This window comes from Globicephala melas, chromosome 7 (genome assembly GCF_963455315.2).
Source record: "Globicephala melas chromosome 7, mGloMel1.2, whole genome shotgun sequence".
NCBI lineage: Eukaryota > Metazoa > Chordata > Mammalia > Artiodactyla > Delphinidae > Globicephala > Globicephala melas.
In genome coordinates, this window is record NC_083320.1 from 16,519,598 (window position 1) to 16,533,085 (window position 13,488).

The window sequence follows — 13,488 nt, forward strand, 5'->3', positions numbered from 1 at the left end:
ATTCAAGGAAGAAAAGGTTTATTTTTCTCCCTTTTGTTCTGACATCAACTAGATATAAGCCTCCACATTCCCACACTTTTTTCATATACGCACTGAGTATCCAAATATCCCACTGAATATTACAAATATATTTATATCCAGGCATTTAGTGAAGAAGGGAGTTGTCAGACACAAACGGGACAAACATGTTTTTGAGATGACCCTTTCTCCTCTAAGTAGCAAAAGAAAATCACCTTCAAAAAGTGTGTATATCCATATGGAGTTGGTTATTCTCCTTCAGAGTCTCTAAGGTCAAATTTGTGTTCACTTTGTCGTTCATGTAAATACATGTCTGTCTGATGGCATCCCTGCACGTTCAGGTTTAAAATACTATGTTCGATAGAGTACTGATTTCCAGAGAAGAGTTGGAAAAATAGATCTGATCCTTTTTCTTTCATTTTTTTTCATAATTGTCAAAAATGAATGGTGTTTACAAGTGACTACCTGAAGACCTTGGTAGTTATGTCCTTACCCACATTTATAATTTTAAGTTGCTTAAGAAGTAATGTCTATCTGAATATTTTATACAAAAATTTTATTACTTTCTCCAAGTAGACTAAAGTATTTTCTACAAGTCTAAGTAATGGTCATTTACCTCCAAGAAACTAAATTTGGTGTATCTCCCTCACACAATAAACAACGCACATATACAAAACGAGCAGATAAATTGGTTTGATAAAAGAAGGAAAATTATCTGTAATAAGATGCACTTTGGTCTGAATTTTTGCTCTACACTTGAGGCCACCAACTGCTAAACACGGCCACTGTGGTGGAAGATATAGTCCAAGAGCAACTCTGATGGAAAGTTATCAAAAGGAAAGAAGAGGAGTCGCTTCTTTTGGCTTGAGTTGATTATTTGATGAATGAGAGGACAGTGGTTCCATTGCATTGTGCCAGCCTTGTTAGAACCTAGGCTGATGGGGCGGCTGCGACTGTCTCTTGGTGGACTTCAGTCCCCAAGACCTCCCTCACTGTGCCCATGGCCCCGGGTTCCCTCTCTCTACCTGTTATATGCAGATTGCACGGATCCTTTACTAATTAGATACCCCCATTCATTAGAAGTTACTTTCTCTTTACGAAAAACATCCAATGCTTTTTATTTCGTAGCTGGCATTTTTTCAATCATATTGTTGAATATTGGTGGATTGGGATGTTTCCAGATGTGTCCCTAAAATACACAATTTCCCTCTTTGGAACAACTGACTTTTTAGAGTAGTAGCATTTGCATCCTTTCAGCAGCTCTAAGCCCTTCTTGCACAAATGAACCATAACAGTTCAGAATTTTTATTTCAACGAAAGGCTGTTTCCATAGTGGGTAAAGCTTGGCTGTACACTCAGACTGTATGGATTCTAATCCCAGCTCTGCTACTTCAGAACGTACAAACACAAGCAGGTTTTTTAACCTCTCTATGTTTCTATATCCTCATCCATATAATAGGGATATGAATAGTATCTTACTCTGATTTATAATAATGAAGCTGTTAATAAACATTTTTATTATTATAGTTATCATTTTTTCAGAGGAGGAAAGTAAGAATCTATGATCTTCTCCCTGGACTCCTTACCGAGCCATCCTGCCTTCTCTGTACTTATACGGGTTGACAACTGGCTGGCGAGATAGGTTGATGTTTTGTCTGAAGTCTTGTTCTTTTCTCTCCAGGGAGTACATTCTGCTATCTTGGCCTCACAGCCCTTCCTTTTGATTACAAAGCCCACAGAAGCAAACAGAACACACCCTCCTCAGTTCCTCCTAAACGTGTTTCTTCTGCTTCTACTATGCCAGTTCTGGAGCAAAGACGCTGATGAAACAACACTCATTCCTGAAAAGAATACATTTCTGACTTTCAAATCCCCTTTCCCGGTGAAAGGAATGGCAAACATTCAAGCTTCAGCATCTGTTCTCCATTTGCACTGAGGAATGTCCTGTCTGGCAGCACCAGCTCTGCAGAGCCCCTGTTCCCCAGCTCCTTTGGTTTTATTTATATGTATTTCCATAGCTCATTTCTGTATGTCCCTGCTGCATTGGTGTGGCAGCAAGTGACCGAAGGCTACAGCTTTTACCACGGACACCAGGTCCGGTGCCACTACACAAAACGAAGCCAGTTCCCGTGAGCTGCCTACGATATGCATTGCTGAAGTAACGTTTTACCCAGGGTGTGCCATCGCAGTGATATAAATATATTTTTTTCCTAGACTAAATATGAGCTGACTATCTCTTTTGATGTGTGTACATAGGTGTGTGTGTGTGTGTACGCGTGTGTACGTGTGTGAGTATATAACCTCATGCTTAGAACTGCCTGTGAATGTTGCGGAATGCTACACGTGGAGAGGTCTGGTTTGCCACCAGTTCTGAGTTGAAGAGCCGCGTGCGATAGTGGCCTGGAAACCGTGCCCCATCCCCTTAGAAGGACAACCCGGAAGTGTTAAATGTCCTGTACCTATAAGTGTATTTCGTAGCAGCCACGCTAACCTTAGTAAGTCATCCTACAGCTTTGGACAGAGGCATTTTCACCTTAGCGGTGGAGTGATTTTAGAATATAAATCCATTCAGGTGACAACCCATCATCAAACTCACGAATGCTGATTGAACTCCTCATCTGAATCACCAGTTCCTTGGTGGAGGGAGAGAAGGGGATGGAATTTGTCTAGTAACCCCAAATGGAATACAAGTAGCCTTTGTTTTCCTGCATAAATGGACGTGTTGAATGCGAACAAATATATGCAATTCATATACTTTTGGAGATGAACGTAGACGTGTGTGTCGGCTTTGAGATGATGTGTCCTGGATTAATACTTTGTCTCCCAATATCACAGAAAAATACATGCCAGTGACTCTTGAGGTTGGCATAGTAGGGATGAAATGGCCTCAAGCAACTTCAGGTTCCCAATTTACACGGAAAGTTCGACTGTTAAGAATATGCAGCTAACTTCTGTGGCCCTCAAAAGTGCATCAGCCTTCCGGAATCTGAGGTCCAGTGTGTGAAGATTCAGTTTTGATCTGATAATGTATACCAAAATCCAGCCAACATACTGCCAATTTTCATAATCGGAGTGGCTGCCTTGCTTATTCTAAGCTATGGTTGCAGAAACTGTGGCCATTTATATAAGCTATAACATCAAATCAGGGAAAAATGGGGGAAAAAAAAAGATTCCAAACCTTATATTGTTGGATAAGTAGAGAAAATCATCAATAAATATTTATTACATTCTGACAGGGTGTATGGCATTGTATTCTCATGAGTATGCCAGAGTGACAAAGTTAATTCACCCCTTTTTGGGGACTTTAATATATTTCTAAAGGGATGTGCCTATGCATTGATGCCTGAAAAAATATGTATAAAGAAATGAGGTTGAATCTCTGAGTGGGTTTTCTTTCCCCGGAGGTCAGGGCAGGAGACCAACTTCAGGTGCTGTATTTAGCCCCAGGAATGAATGCTGCCCTAGTGAGCTCAGATGCTAAGTCATACTCAGATGCTAAATCATTAGGCAGCATTAAGCTGTTCCCCTGCACCAAATCAAGTAGCTTCACCATGTGTTCGCTGGCCCCCAAATTATTTTTAACAATCTTAAGAATGAAATGTTTCGGAGTGTTTTAAAAAGTTATTTTAAAGAAAAGTTATGCTCACTACACTGCTGGTGTGTGTTTTTGAGACCTCTTGTATTCAATCTGTGAAGGATATGTGTATTAATCCATACACACTTATAGCCTCAATATTTGTCTGAAGACACTTAAATTCTGACAAGTAAAAGAAAGTTCTAGAAGCAATATTTTCACTTCTTTAACATTCTCCAAACAACATCAAGCATTGGTACACACTGAAGACTGCATTTATTTTTTGTATCACTCCAAGCATGTTGGAATATGCAAGGACTGTGGTTAAAATTAGAATGTATAAGGCATATTATAATTTAGTTCATACTGAAGAAGAAATTAACAGAACAATGCTTGGTTCAGACATGTTCCAAAATTTGAGCGATCTCTTGAGTTAGACATAGAGATTTTTCTATTTTGTTTTAATTTGTCAAGGTATTTTGTTTTCCCTTCATGAACTTTAGGTACACATAACTTATGTCATTTATTTATGGTCTTTTATACCTAGTTTGTAAAATTGTAAAATAGCAAACGAAATGCAAAGAGTTTGCATTTGAAAATAATAAAGTAGTTGCTGTATACAAACGTGGAATCTAGTTGTCTCTTTTCAACAACTTTTGCCACATGCATCGTGTTTCTAAATTAATCGCTTGTTGTCATTTGGTTAGAACACAAAATCTTCAATTCTAATTTTGCTTATTTAGAGAATGAAAAGCGTTGATTTCTAAATGGTCCTCGCCCTTGAGAACAACGTATTAGCAAATCTAACTTAGATTCCGTGAGATCCTGTATCCCACTGTAATTAAGACTGAACTTTGGTTAGCATTCAGTCTCCACCTCTTACTCATCATACAATCTAGGGCAAGTTTCTTAATTTCCCTGTGCCCGTTTCTTTGTAGAATGGCAATTACAATGCCAAGAGCTTTTATGAAGACTATACTCACATGTTAGTACAATGTCTAGCATCTAGCCAGAACTCAACAAACAGTAGCTCTTCTGAGGATACAAGCTGTCTTTAACATTCCCAATTCTACACCCACTCTGACACCATTGCTACTGATCCAGGTGGCTAGCTACGCGTCCCTACCATGAGCTTTTAATCCAGGGTCCATGGACCCTTGACGATACACCACTGGAGCTCCAAGGTGTCAAAAAAGTTTTCTTAAAACGTGGTGCAGTTGTTAATGATTATATGTGTGGTTTGATGGGGAGAAAGTTAATAAATTTTATCAAATCTTAAATTGGTGTAGGATACGAAAATATTAAAGGCCACAGTTTTAAGAATGCATGCTCTCCACATTATTTCATTCAATAAGCTACCATTGGCTAAGCCTTTGTTAATTGGAAATGAGACTCGAAGACTTACTATAATAAATTAAAGCACTTAAGTGCAGCTAGCTTCAGAGAGTGGGGCATGCCTTTTAGTGTTACCAGGGACATTTTTAAAACATGGGCCTTGAAATGGATCTGGGTTACATCTGGTTATTTCGTGTTTATTTCTTACTGAAACACCTCTCTAGAATCAGCTATATTGATGTGTAGAGTAGCTGACAACGTATTTGTGATTGGAAAGAGACTAGGCTTGACATTTTCTCCCCGATTTGTTCAGCGAGATGGAAAAGCAACTGTGATTCTCCAGAGAAATAACTAATAGGAGATGTATCTCTATCTATATATGGAGATATAAAGATATAAGTATATAAAGATACTCTTTATGAGGAAATGGCTCACAAACTTATGGAGAATGAAAAGTTCCACAATCTGCAAACTGGATACCCAGGAAGGCCAGAGGTGTAATTCAGCCCAAGTCCAGAGGTCTGAGAACCAGTCAAGCCAATGGTAAATCCTTATCCAAGGGCAGGAGAAAATGAGGTGAAATGTCTCAGCTCAAACAGTGAGGCAGGGAAAAAGGGGCGGGGTGGGGATTCCTCCATCTATATCCTAACATACTGGGTGATGCGGACCCACAGTGGGGAGGGCAAGCTGCTGAGTCCACTGATTCAAATGCTAATCTCAACTGAAAACACCCTCACAGGCACACCCAGAAATGATGTTTAACCTGGGCACGCCATGGCCTATCAGTTTGACACAAAATTAACCATCACGTTGTCGGTATTTTCCTCTACATTTTCTAGAATGAGCTGGTAGAGTGGTGTCAAAATTGCCACATGTAATCTTAATAATTATGAGATTTATTTCAGTGTAGTGCAAGCTAGCTTCTGACCCTATATTCTCAGCGGTGAAAACACTAAAGTTTTATTTCCAGCTCACATCACAGCCTGGAGAAGATTCAGAGGAGCTTCCTGGCAACTTTCCAAGCAGTGACTCAGGAATCCAAGCTCTTCCCCTCCTGTGAGGCTGCCACGTGTGGTGTCCAAGGCAACATGTAATGGGAAGAGAATGTGGAAGATTGTCTTGAGGCTTTAAGGCCAGGCTTGGAAAGGGCTTATATTCCTACTTCCCTTCTTCAATGACCAGAACCCAATCACATGGGCGTAACCTGTTTGAAGGCTGGGAAGTGTGCACAGGAAAAAGAACTAAAATGACTATAGTTAGCCAGGCTCTATCACAAGTACAGCAGCCCCGTGCACCTAGGGGAGGTCAGGGAAAGCTTCCGGTAGAAGTGAAGTGCACCTGTAAGCTTTGCCTGATCTCCCATAAACGTGTCCCATGGTCATTTCCCAGAGATGCAGACAAGCATCAGCAGGCTTGTTACAACATTCGCATTGTCATCCTTGTCTATCTGGATGCTTTAGGGATTGCATTTTCCTTTCTGCATCACAGATCTCTACACTTTGGCTACACACAACCTTCAGTTAATACACAAAAGTACCTGCCTCTTAGGGTTTAAATTGCCTTAGCCACTCAGTTTCCCTAGGAGGAAAGGGGGGTAGGGAGCATAGAATAAACCCTAATGCAAGCAACAGATCTGAGGTGTTATTTTTTCCTCCAAATAAAGACACAACTGGAGTGTGTAAAACCACACCACCTTAACCCCTTGATGCCTATCAGATGGACATAACCCTGAAGACTTATTCTGAGACATCTTCAGAATTAGAGACAAAGTGCAGGCTTAGAGGATTTCATTCCTTTAAACATTTGTGAACACTTAACTGCATGCCTGCCATGTACTAAACTCTGTTTATTTAAATACAACAGCCTATGACAAAAGCACTCTTACACCCATTTTATAGATGAAAACACTAAGGCATAAGTTGATTAGACAGCTAGTCCAAGGCCACCTTGCTAATAAGTGTTGGAATTTGGGATTTAAAGACAAGTAGTTGGACTCCAGAGATTGCTTGTCGCCTCTACTCCCACTGCCATACCATGTGATGAACCCGGGTTGCTCCCTTCTATCTTATTAATCAATTTGTCCGATGGGTATGTTCCAGTTTGATGATGATGTTACACGCCATTGTGAGCAGTATATCCGTCAGTGCATTCTTCCCTAAACACCACTTGCCTATTCTGGTGCCAGATGGCTTACTTTTGACAGATTTGTCATGTTAATTATTTTTGATAAACTCCACTGAAACAAACTATACCTTAAGCACAATGTTCACCTACACACTTTGTTTTGTGAGAATTAATTTTCAAAGTCTACTTTTCACTAAAAGCAGAGTGTAAGCTATTATTGCTAAGATACCACCTGTGATATATAGTGGGGGAGGAAGTGGTGATTTTCTTTAATTATCATTTTCATGTTCTAAGCATAAAAACCATGGACAGCGTTTATCAAATGCCATTCTTCATTTGATGATGACCTGTGACAAAGAGGCTAGTTATTAACCAAATAGAAAAAAAAGATGGGTCCAAAGACGAGAGAAAAATTAACCGAAGTAAAGACTGAGCATGATGGAATAAAAAAAGTGCACAGACTTGATGTGGACCCTGCCTTGGCTACTCACTACCTGTGTGACCTTGGGCAAATCACTTAACTGCCCTGAAACTCAGTTTACTCATCTTTAAAATGGGAGCCTACTTTGTCAGGGTCTTGTGAGAATTCAGAGTCATCAATTCTAAGGAAAGCCAGAGCTGCAAATAGGGATGTCTACATAGGCCAGTTAGACCACCTGAATCAGCCATGTTGTCCAAATGTGACACAATAGAGAGTAGGTATTTAGATAAAACATTAGGTTGATAAGATGTTAATGAGTATTATTAAATAGATGGTAAGTTGGGGCCAGAAGGTTTCTATGGTCAAATAAGATTGGAAAACAATGATACATTTCACTACTCCCTTTTGGAGATTCATAAAACATTTTAATACATTAATACATTAAAGGCTCTGAGAAGTCCTGTGGGAAAGGAACCAATTTTGCTACTTTAACTGCGCATTTTCCAAATACATTTGATAATGAAACCCTTTTAACATCTCCACAGAATGAAAGTTCTCTGCAACACAATTTGGACATCTGTTCTCTGGGGATTCAGATGAGAAAACTGAAGGAGGGAGAGGCCCACAGATGCACCCCATGTTGCACAACTCTGATGTCCTGTTGCTTGACTCCCAGCCCATGGCGCATCTACCTCCACACCCCAAGGCAGAGTCCAAGGACTTACCTGGATTTGCAGCTGCACGGAGATTTGCCTTTTGTTCATTGGTAGTCTAGGGGCTGCAATGAACTGACTGGGGTAGAGCGTGTGATGCAGGAGCATAGGTTGGAGAGATTGTGCTACTGGAAAGTATGACTGTTGAGTCCTGATTTCGGAACCCATATAGGAGGTTCTAAGTCATGAAATGACCAGTGTGAAGCAGTCATGACCTGGGCTTAATGTCTGAATTCTCCTAGTCATAGTAAAGGACCAAATGGATTTTGACAATGAAAAAATGTACCACACACTTAAATCAACAACCTAATTAAGACCCGTAGCTATATTATGGGCTTTGGCCTTTCCCTTTGGAGGAAGTGCCTTGAGCCATTGACTGCTCCCAGCTGAATGGGTAATAGACCCCTGACATATCTTGTTTCAGGCAATCGCCCTAGATATAATTCTTTGTTTACAGCACTGCTGTGGAAAACTTGATGAATGCTTAGAAGAAAATAGAATTAGGACCTAAGGACCTAGTTAAAATCAACTTAGTAGAACATAGACATTGCTTTGTGTAGAGCTGGAAAAGATAGCCATGAGAGAAAGTGTCTTTAACATGCATCCAGAGAAACTATATATTATACCCATAATATGTAAGAGGCAATTACGGCTTAGTAATCTGCAGTGTATCACTACCTAGCAATCAGATTGACGTATTCTAATGAGACCCATGTTGTTTGTAATCAGACTGGCATTGCTTATTCAGATCTCTGTTCCATAAGATGCACTTTTAAATGGCTCAGATTGCACCAGATGCTATAAGAAATAGCATTCCATTTTATTCCATTACCAGCATTTTTCCCTCTTTCAATTAGCATAATTTAAAATCAGCCAGAGGCAAGTGTGAGGGGCTGCAAAGTTGCAAAGAAGTTCAGGAACTACTTGATAGAAAAAGGCAAGAAGACACACATGCACAATTTTTTATATGGGCAAGAGAACATTATAATTAACAGAGTTTTTATTCTTTAAGTTGCCCAGAATTTATTTCCATGACTTACTGAAATATTACAATCTCTCAGGGGGCTAATTGCCCTGTAGGTTCTTCTTGCTTATGCATTATCTTGTGGATGACATAATAGAATCACCACAGCATTTACTACTCAGTTAAAGTTTACTTGAGTTCATCTTTTTTTCCCCCTCGAAATGGTCAGGAACTTGGACAATCAAAACAAATTCTCGTTTGTAAAATGAGAAGATCCTTGTAAATTGCTTCTTTAAAGGTTAGGTCCTGGCTGTTTATAAAATATCTGATGTTAAAACCTGAGCTAATGTAATACATATTTTTTCCCTGATATAATATGCCATGATGCCAGAAACAGTGCTTTTTAGATAAGTTTTTAAAATAAGGATTGTCATCTGATATTGGGAGACTACATTTCCAATGATTTGTCTCCCCAGGATTTTTGCATCATCCTAGAAATAAGGTATAAATTCCCCAGGCTGTGTCTTGGGCTTTTGCTGGTAGCTCAACCAGAATTCACTCCCCCTTGGTTCTCTTCCTAATAGCACCTAACTTGAGGACACATGTCCTCTCTTTATGTCATTTGAGTGGGACTGACCTATCCCCAGCTATAGTTACCCTAGTGGGCCTGAATCACAATAAACCCTTGACGCAAGGATTGGTTCAGAGGAGGTCCAATCAAAGTGAAACTTGAGACTCCTTTTCCATAGGGTGGGAAACCACCTATCTGAAACCCTCCTCCACTCCTGCATGAACAAAATGTACCGTTTCCTCTAGCAGCCATTCTGGGATCATAAGAAAAGTCACCTTCGGTATGAAAGTGACACCCATAGGTGAAAAGAACCTCAAAGAAACAGAGCTGGAGCCAGTGGTCTCCTGGAGCCGGCTAGCACCAACCAGCTCGCGAGAGCCAATTGTTAAATTTTCAGGAAACTTGTGAGCTGGTCAACATGTTGGTAGCTTAATATTGGCCAAGGTGGAAGTATTCACGCCACAGAAATCTGCAAACATTAAAAATCAAGGGCTGCTGCTTCTTTTTCTCCTTCGCTTTTCCTCCTCTTTCTTGTTCCTCTTCCTCCTTCTCGCTTCCAGATCTGGTTGTTAAACATTTACCAGCTTTCCACCGGCTGGCGCTCCGACTGAATCATGCCTGAAGCCTTGACTCACTCCTGCACTTTTCATATCAGAAGTCTAGAAAGTCTCCCCTTATTGTTAAGTCAGTTTGACCCAGATGATTTTCGGTTACTATTAACCAAAGGCATATCCTCCGTGACCTGCAAAGTTCTCCGTGATCTAAGGACCAAGAACTGTGCTAAGTGAAAATTTACTTTAGCTCAAATAAAACATCCAGGTCTACAAAAAAAGGTACTTTTATTATTTCTGATTCACACATGAAGAAACTAAGCCTCAGGGTGCAAGCACCACTTATCCAAGTTTCAAAGAGACCTCCTACAGTTTTCTCAAACTACAGTAGTTTGAGACTACTACAGTTTTCCAAATGCACCTAGCGTTTTCATGCCTTAGTGCCTCCCCTGTGCTGTCTATTCTTTTTATAGACCATGTCCACCTGCTTAATGCCCATCATCCTTCAAGATCCTGAGTCAGTGCCTCACAGAGGTCTTCATCCTCTCAGTCTGAGCCGCGTGATTCCTCACATCACCTTGAGCCTACTTTGCCGACAGTGTTTTTAACAACGCCAAGTACTTATTGATTTTCTTTTTGGAATTCTCAATAGGTTCTTTATTTTTTTAATTTTTTTACATCTTTATTGGAGTATAATTGCTTTACAATGGTGTTAGCTTCTGCTCCACAACGAAGTAAATCAGTCACACATACACATATGTTCCCATATCTCCTCCCTCTTGCGTCTCCCTCCCACCCTCCCTATCCCACTCCTCTAGGTGGTCACAAAGCACCGAGCTGATCTCCCTGTGCCATGTGGCTGCTTCCCACTAGCTATCTGTTTTACGCTTGGTAGCGTATATATGTCCATGCCACTCTCTCACTTTGTCACAGCTTACCCTTCCCCCTCCCCATATCCTCAAGTCCATTCTCTAGTAGGTCTGTGCCTTTATTCCTGTCTTACCCCTAGGTTCTTCATGACATTTTTTTTTTCTTAAATTCCATATATATGTGTTAGCATACGGTATTTGTCTTTCTCTTTCTGACTTACTTCACTCTGTATGACAGACTCTGGGTCCATCCACCTCACTACAAATAACTCAATTTCGTTTCTTTTTATGGCTGAGTAATATTCCATTGTATATATGTGCCACATCTTCTTTATCCATTCATCCAATGATGGACACTTAGATTGCTTCCATGTCCTGGCTATTGTAAATAGAGCTGCAATGAAGCTTTTGGTACATGACTCTTTTTGAATTTTGGTTTTCTCAGGGTATATGCCCAGTAGTGGGATTGCTGGGTCATATGGTAGTTCTATTTTTAGTTTTTTAAGGAACCTCCATACTGTTCTCCATAGTGGCTGTATCAATTTACATTCCCAACAACAGTGCAATAGGGTTCCCTTTTCTCCACACCCTCTCCATCATTTATGGTGTGTAGATTTTTTGATGATGGCCATTCTGACTGGTGTGAGATGATATCTCATTGTAGTTTTGATTTGTATTTCTCTAATGGTTAGTGATGTTGAGCATTCTTTCATGTGTTTGTTGGCAATCTGTATATCTCCTTTGGAGAAATGTCTATTTAGGTCTTCTGCCCATTTTTGGATTGGGTTGTTTTTTTGTTATTGAGCTGCATGATCTGCTTGTAAATTTTGGAAATTAATCCTCTGTCAGTTGCTTAGTTTGCAAATATTTTCTCCCATTCTGAGGATTGTCTTTTGGTCTTGTTTATGGTTTCCTTTGCTGTGCAAAAGCTTTGAAGTTTCATTAGGTCCCATTGGTTTATTTTTGTTTTTATTTCCATTTCTCTAGGAGGTGGATCAAAAAGGATCTTGCTGTGATTTATGTCATAGAGTGTTCTGCCTATGTTTTCCTCTAAGAGTTTGATAGTTTCTGGCCTTACATTTAGGTCTTTAATCCATTTTGAGCTTATTTTTGTGTATGGTGTTATAGAGTGATCTAATCTCATTCTTTTACATGTAGCTGTCCAGTTTTCCCAGCACCACTTATTGAAGAGGCTGTCCTTTCTCCATTGTACATTCCTGCCTCCTTGATCAAATAAGGTGACCATACGTGCATGGGTTTATCTCTGGGCTTTCTATACTGTTCCATTGAGCTATATTTCTGTTTTTGTGCCAGCACCATACTGTCTTGATTACTGTAGCTTTGTAGTATAGTCTGAAGTCAGGGATCCTGATTCCTCCAGCTCCGTTTTCCATTCTCAAGATTGCTTTGGCTATTCGGGGTCTTTTGTGTTTCCATACAAATTGTGAAATTTTTTTGTTCTAGTTCTGTGAAAAATGCCAGTGGTAGTTTGATAGGGATTGCATTGAATCTGTAGATTGCTTTGGGTAGTAGAGTCATTTTCACAATGTTGATTCTTCCAATCCAAGAACATGGTATAACTCTCCATCTATTTGTATCATCTTTAATTTCTTTCATCAGTGTCTTATAATTTTCTGCATACAGGTCTTTTTTCTCCTTAGGTAGGTTTATTCCTAGATATTTTATTCTTTTTGTTGCAATGGTGAATGGGATTGTTCCCTTAATTTCTCTTTCCGATCTTTCGTTGTTAGTGTATAGGAATGCCAGAGATTTCTGTGCATTTATTTGGTATCCTGCTACTTTACCAAATTCCTTGATTAGCTCTAGTAGTTTTCTGGTAGCATCTTTAGGATTCTCTATGTATAGTATCATGTCATCTGCAAAGAGTGACAGCTTTACTTCTTCTTTTCCGATTTGGATTCCTTTTATTTCCTTTTCTTCTCTGATTGCTGTGGCTAAAACGTCCAAAACTATGTTGAATAATAGTGGTGAGAGTGGGCAACCTTGTCTTGTTCCGGACCTTAGTGGAAATGCTTTCAGTTTTTCACTATTGAGGACAATGTTGGCTGTGGGTTTGTCATATATGGCCTTTATTATGTTGAGGAAAGTTCCCTCTATGCCTACTTTCTGCAGGATTTTTATCATAAATGTGTGTTGAATTTTGTCAAAAGCTTTCTCTGCATCTATTGAGATGATCATATGGTTTTTCTCCTTCAGTTTGTTAATATGATGTATCATGTTGATTGATTTGCATATATTGAAGAATCCTTGCATTCCTGGAATAAACCCCACTTGATCATGGTGTATGATCCTTTTACTGTGCTGTTGGATTCTGTTTGCTAGTATTT

The 13,488-nt window shown here is 39.7% G+C and overlaps 1 protein-coding gene across 2 annotated transcripts in view; it reads left to right on the forward strand.

Annotated features, from left to right (window-relative positions):
- EPHA4 (EPH receptor A4) overlaps window positions 1-4,216 on the forward strand; it is a 143,724-nt gene extending 139,508 nt beyond the window's left edge. For both annotated transcript variants that reach the window (XM_060301787.1, XM_060301786.1), the window contains exon 18: window positions 1,700-4,216. The gene's annotated coding sequence lies outside the window, so the exon portion shown is untranslated. The remainder of the gene's footprint in view (window positions 1-1,699) is intronic.
- Window positions 4,217-13,488: the final 9,272 nt, after the last annotated feature.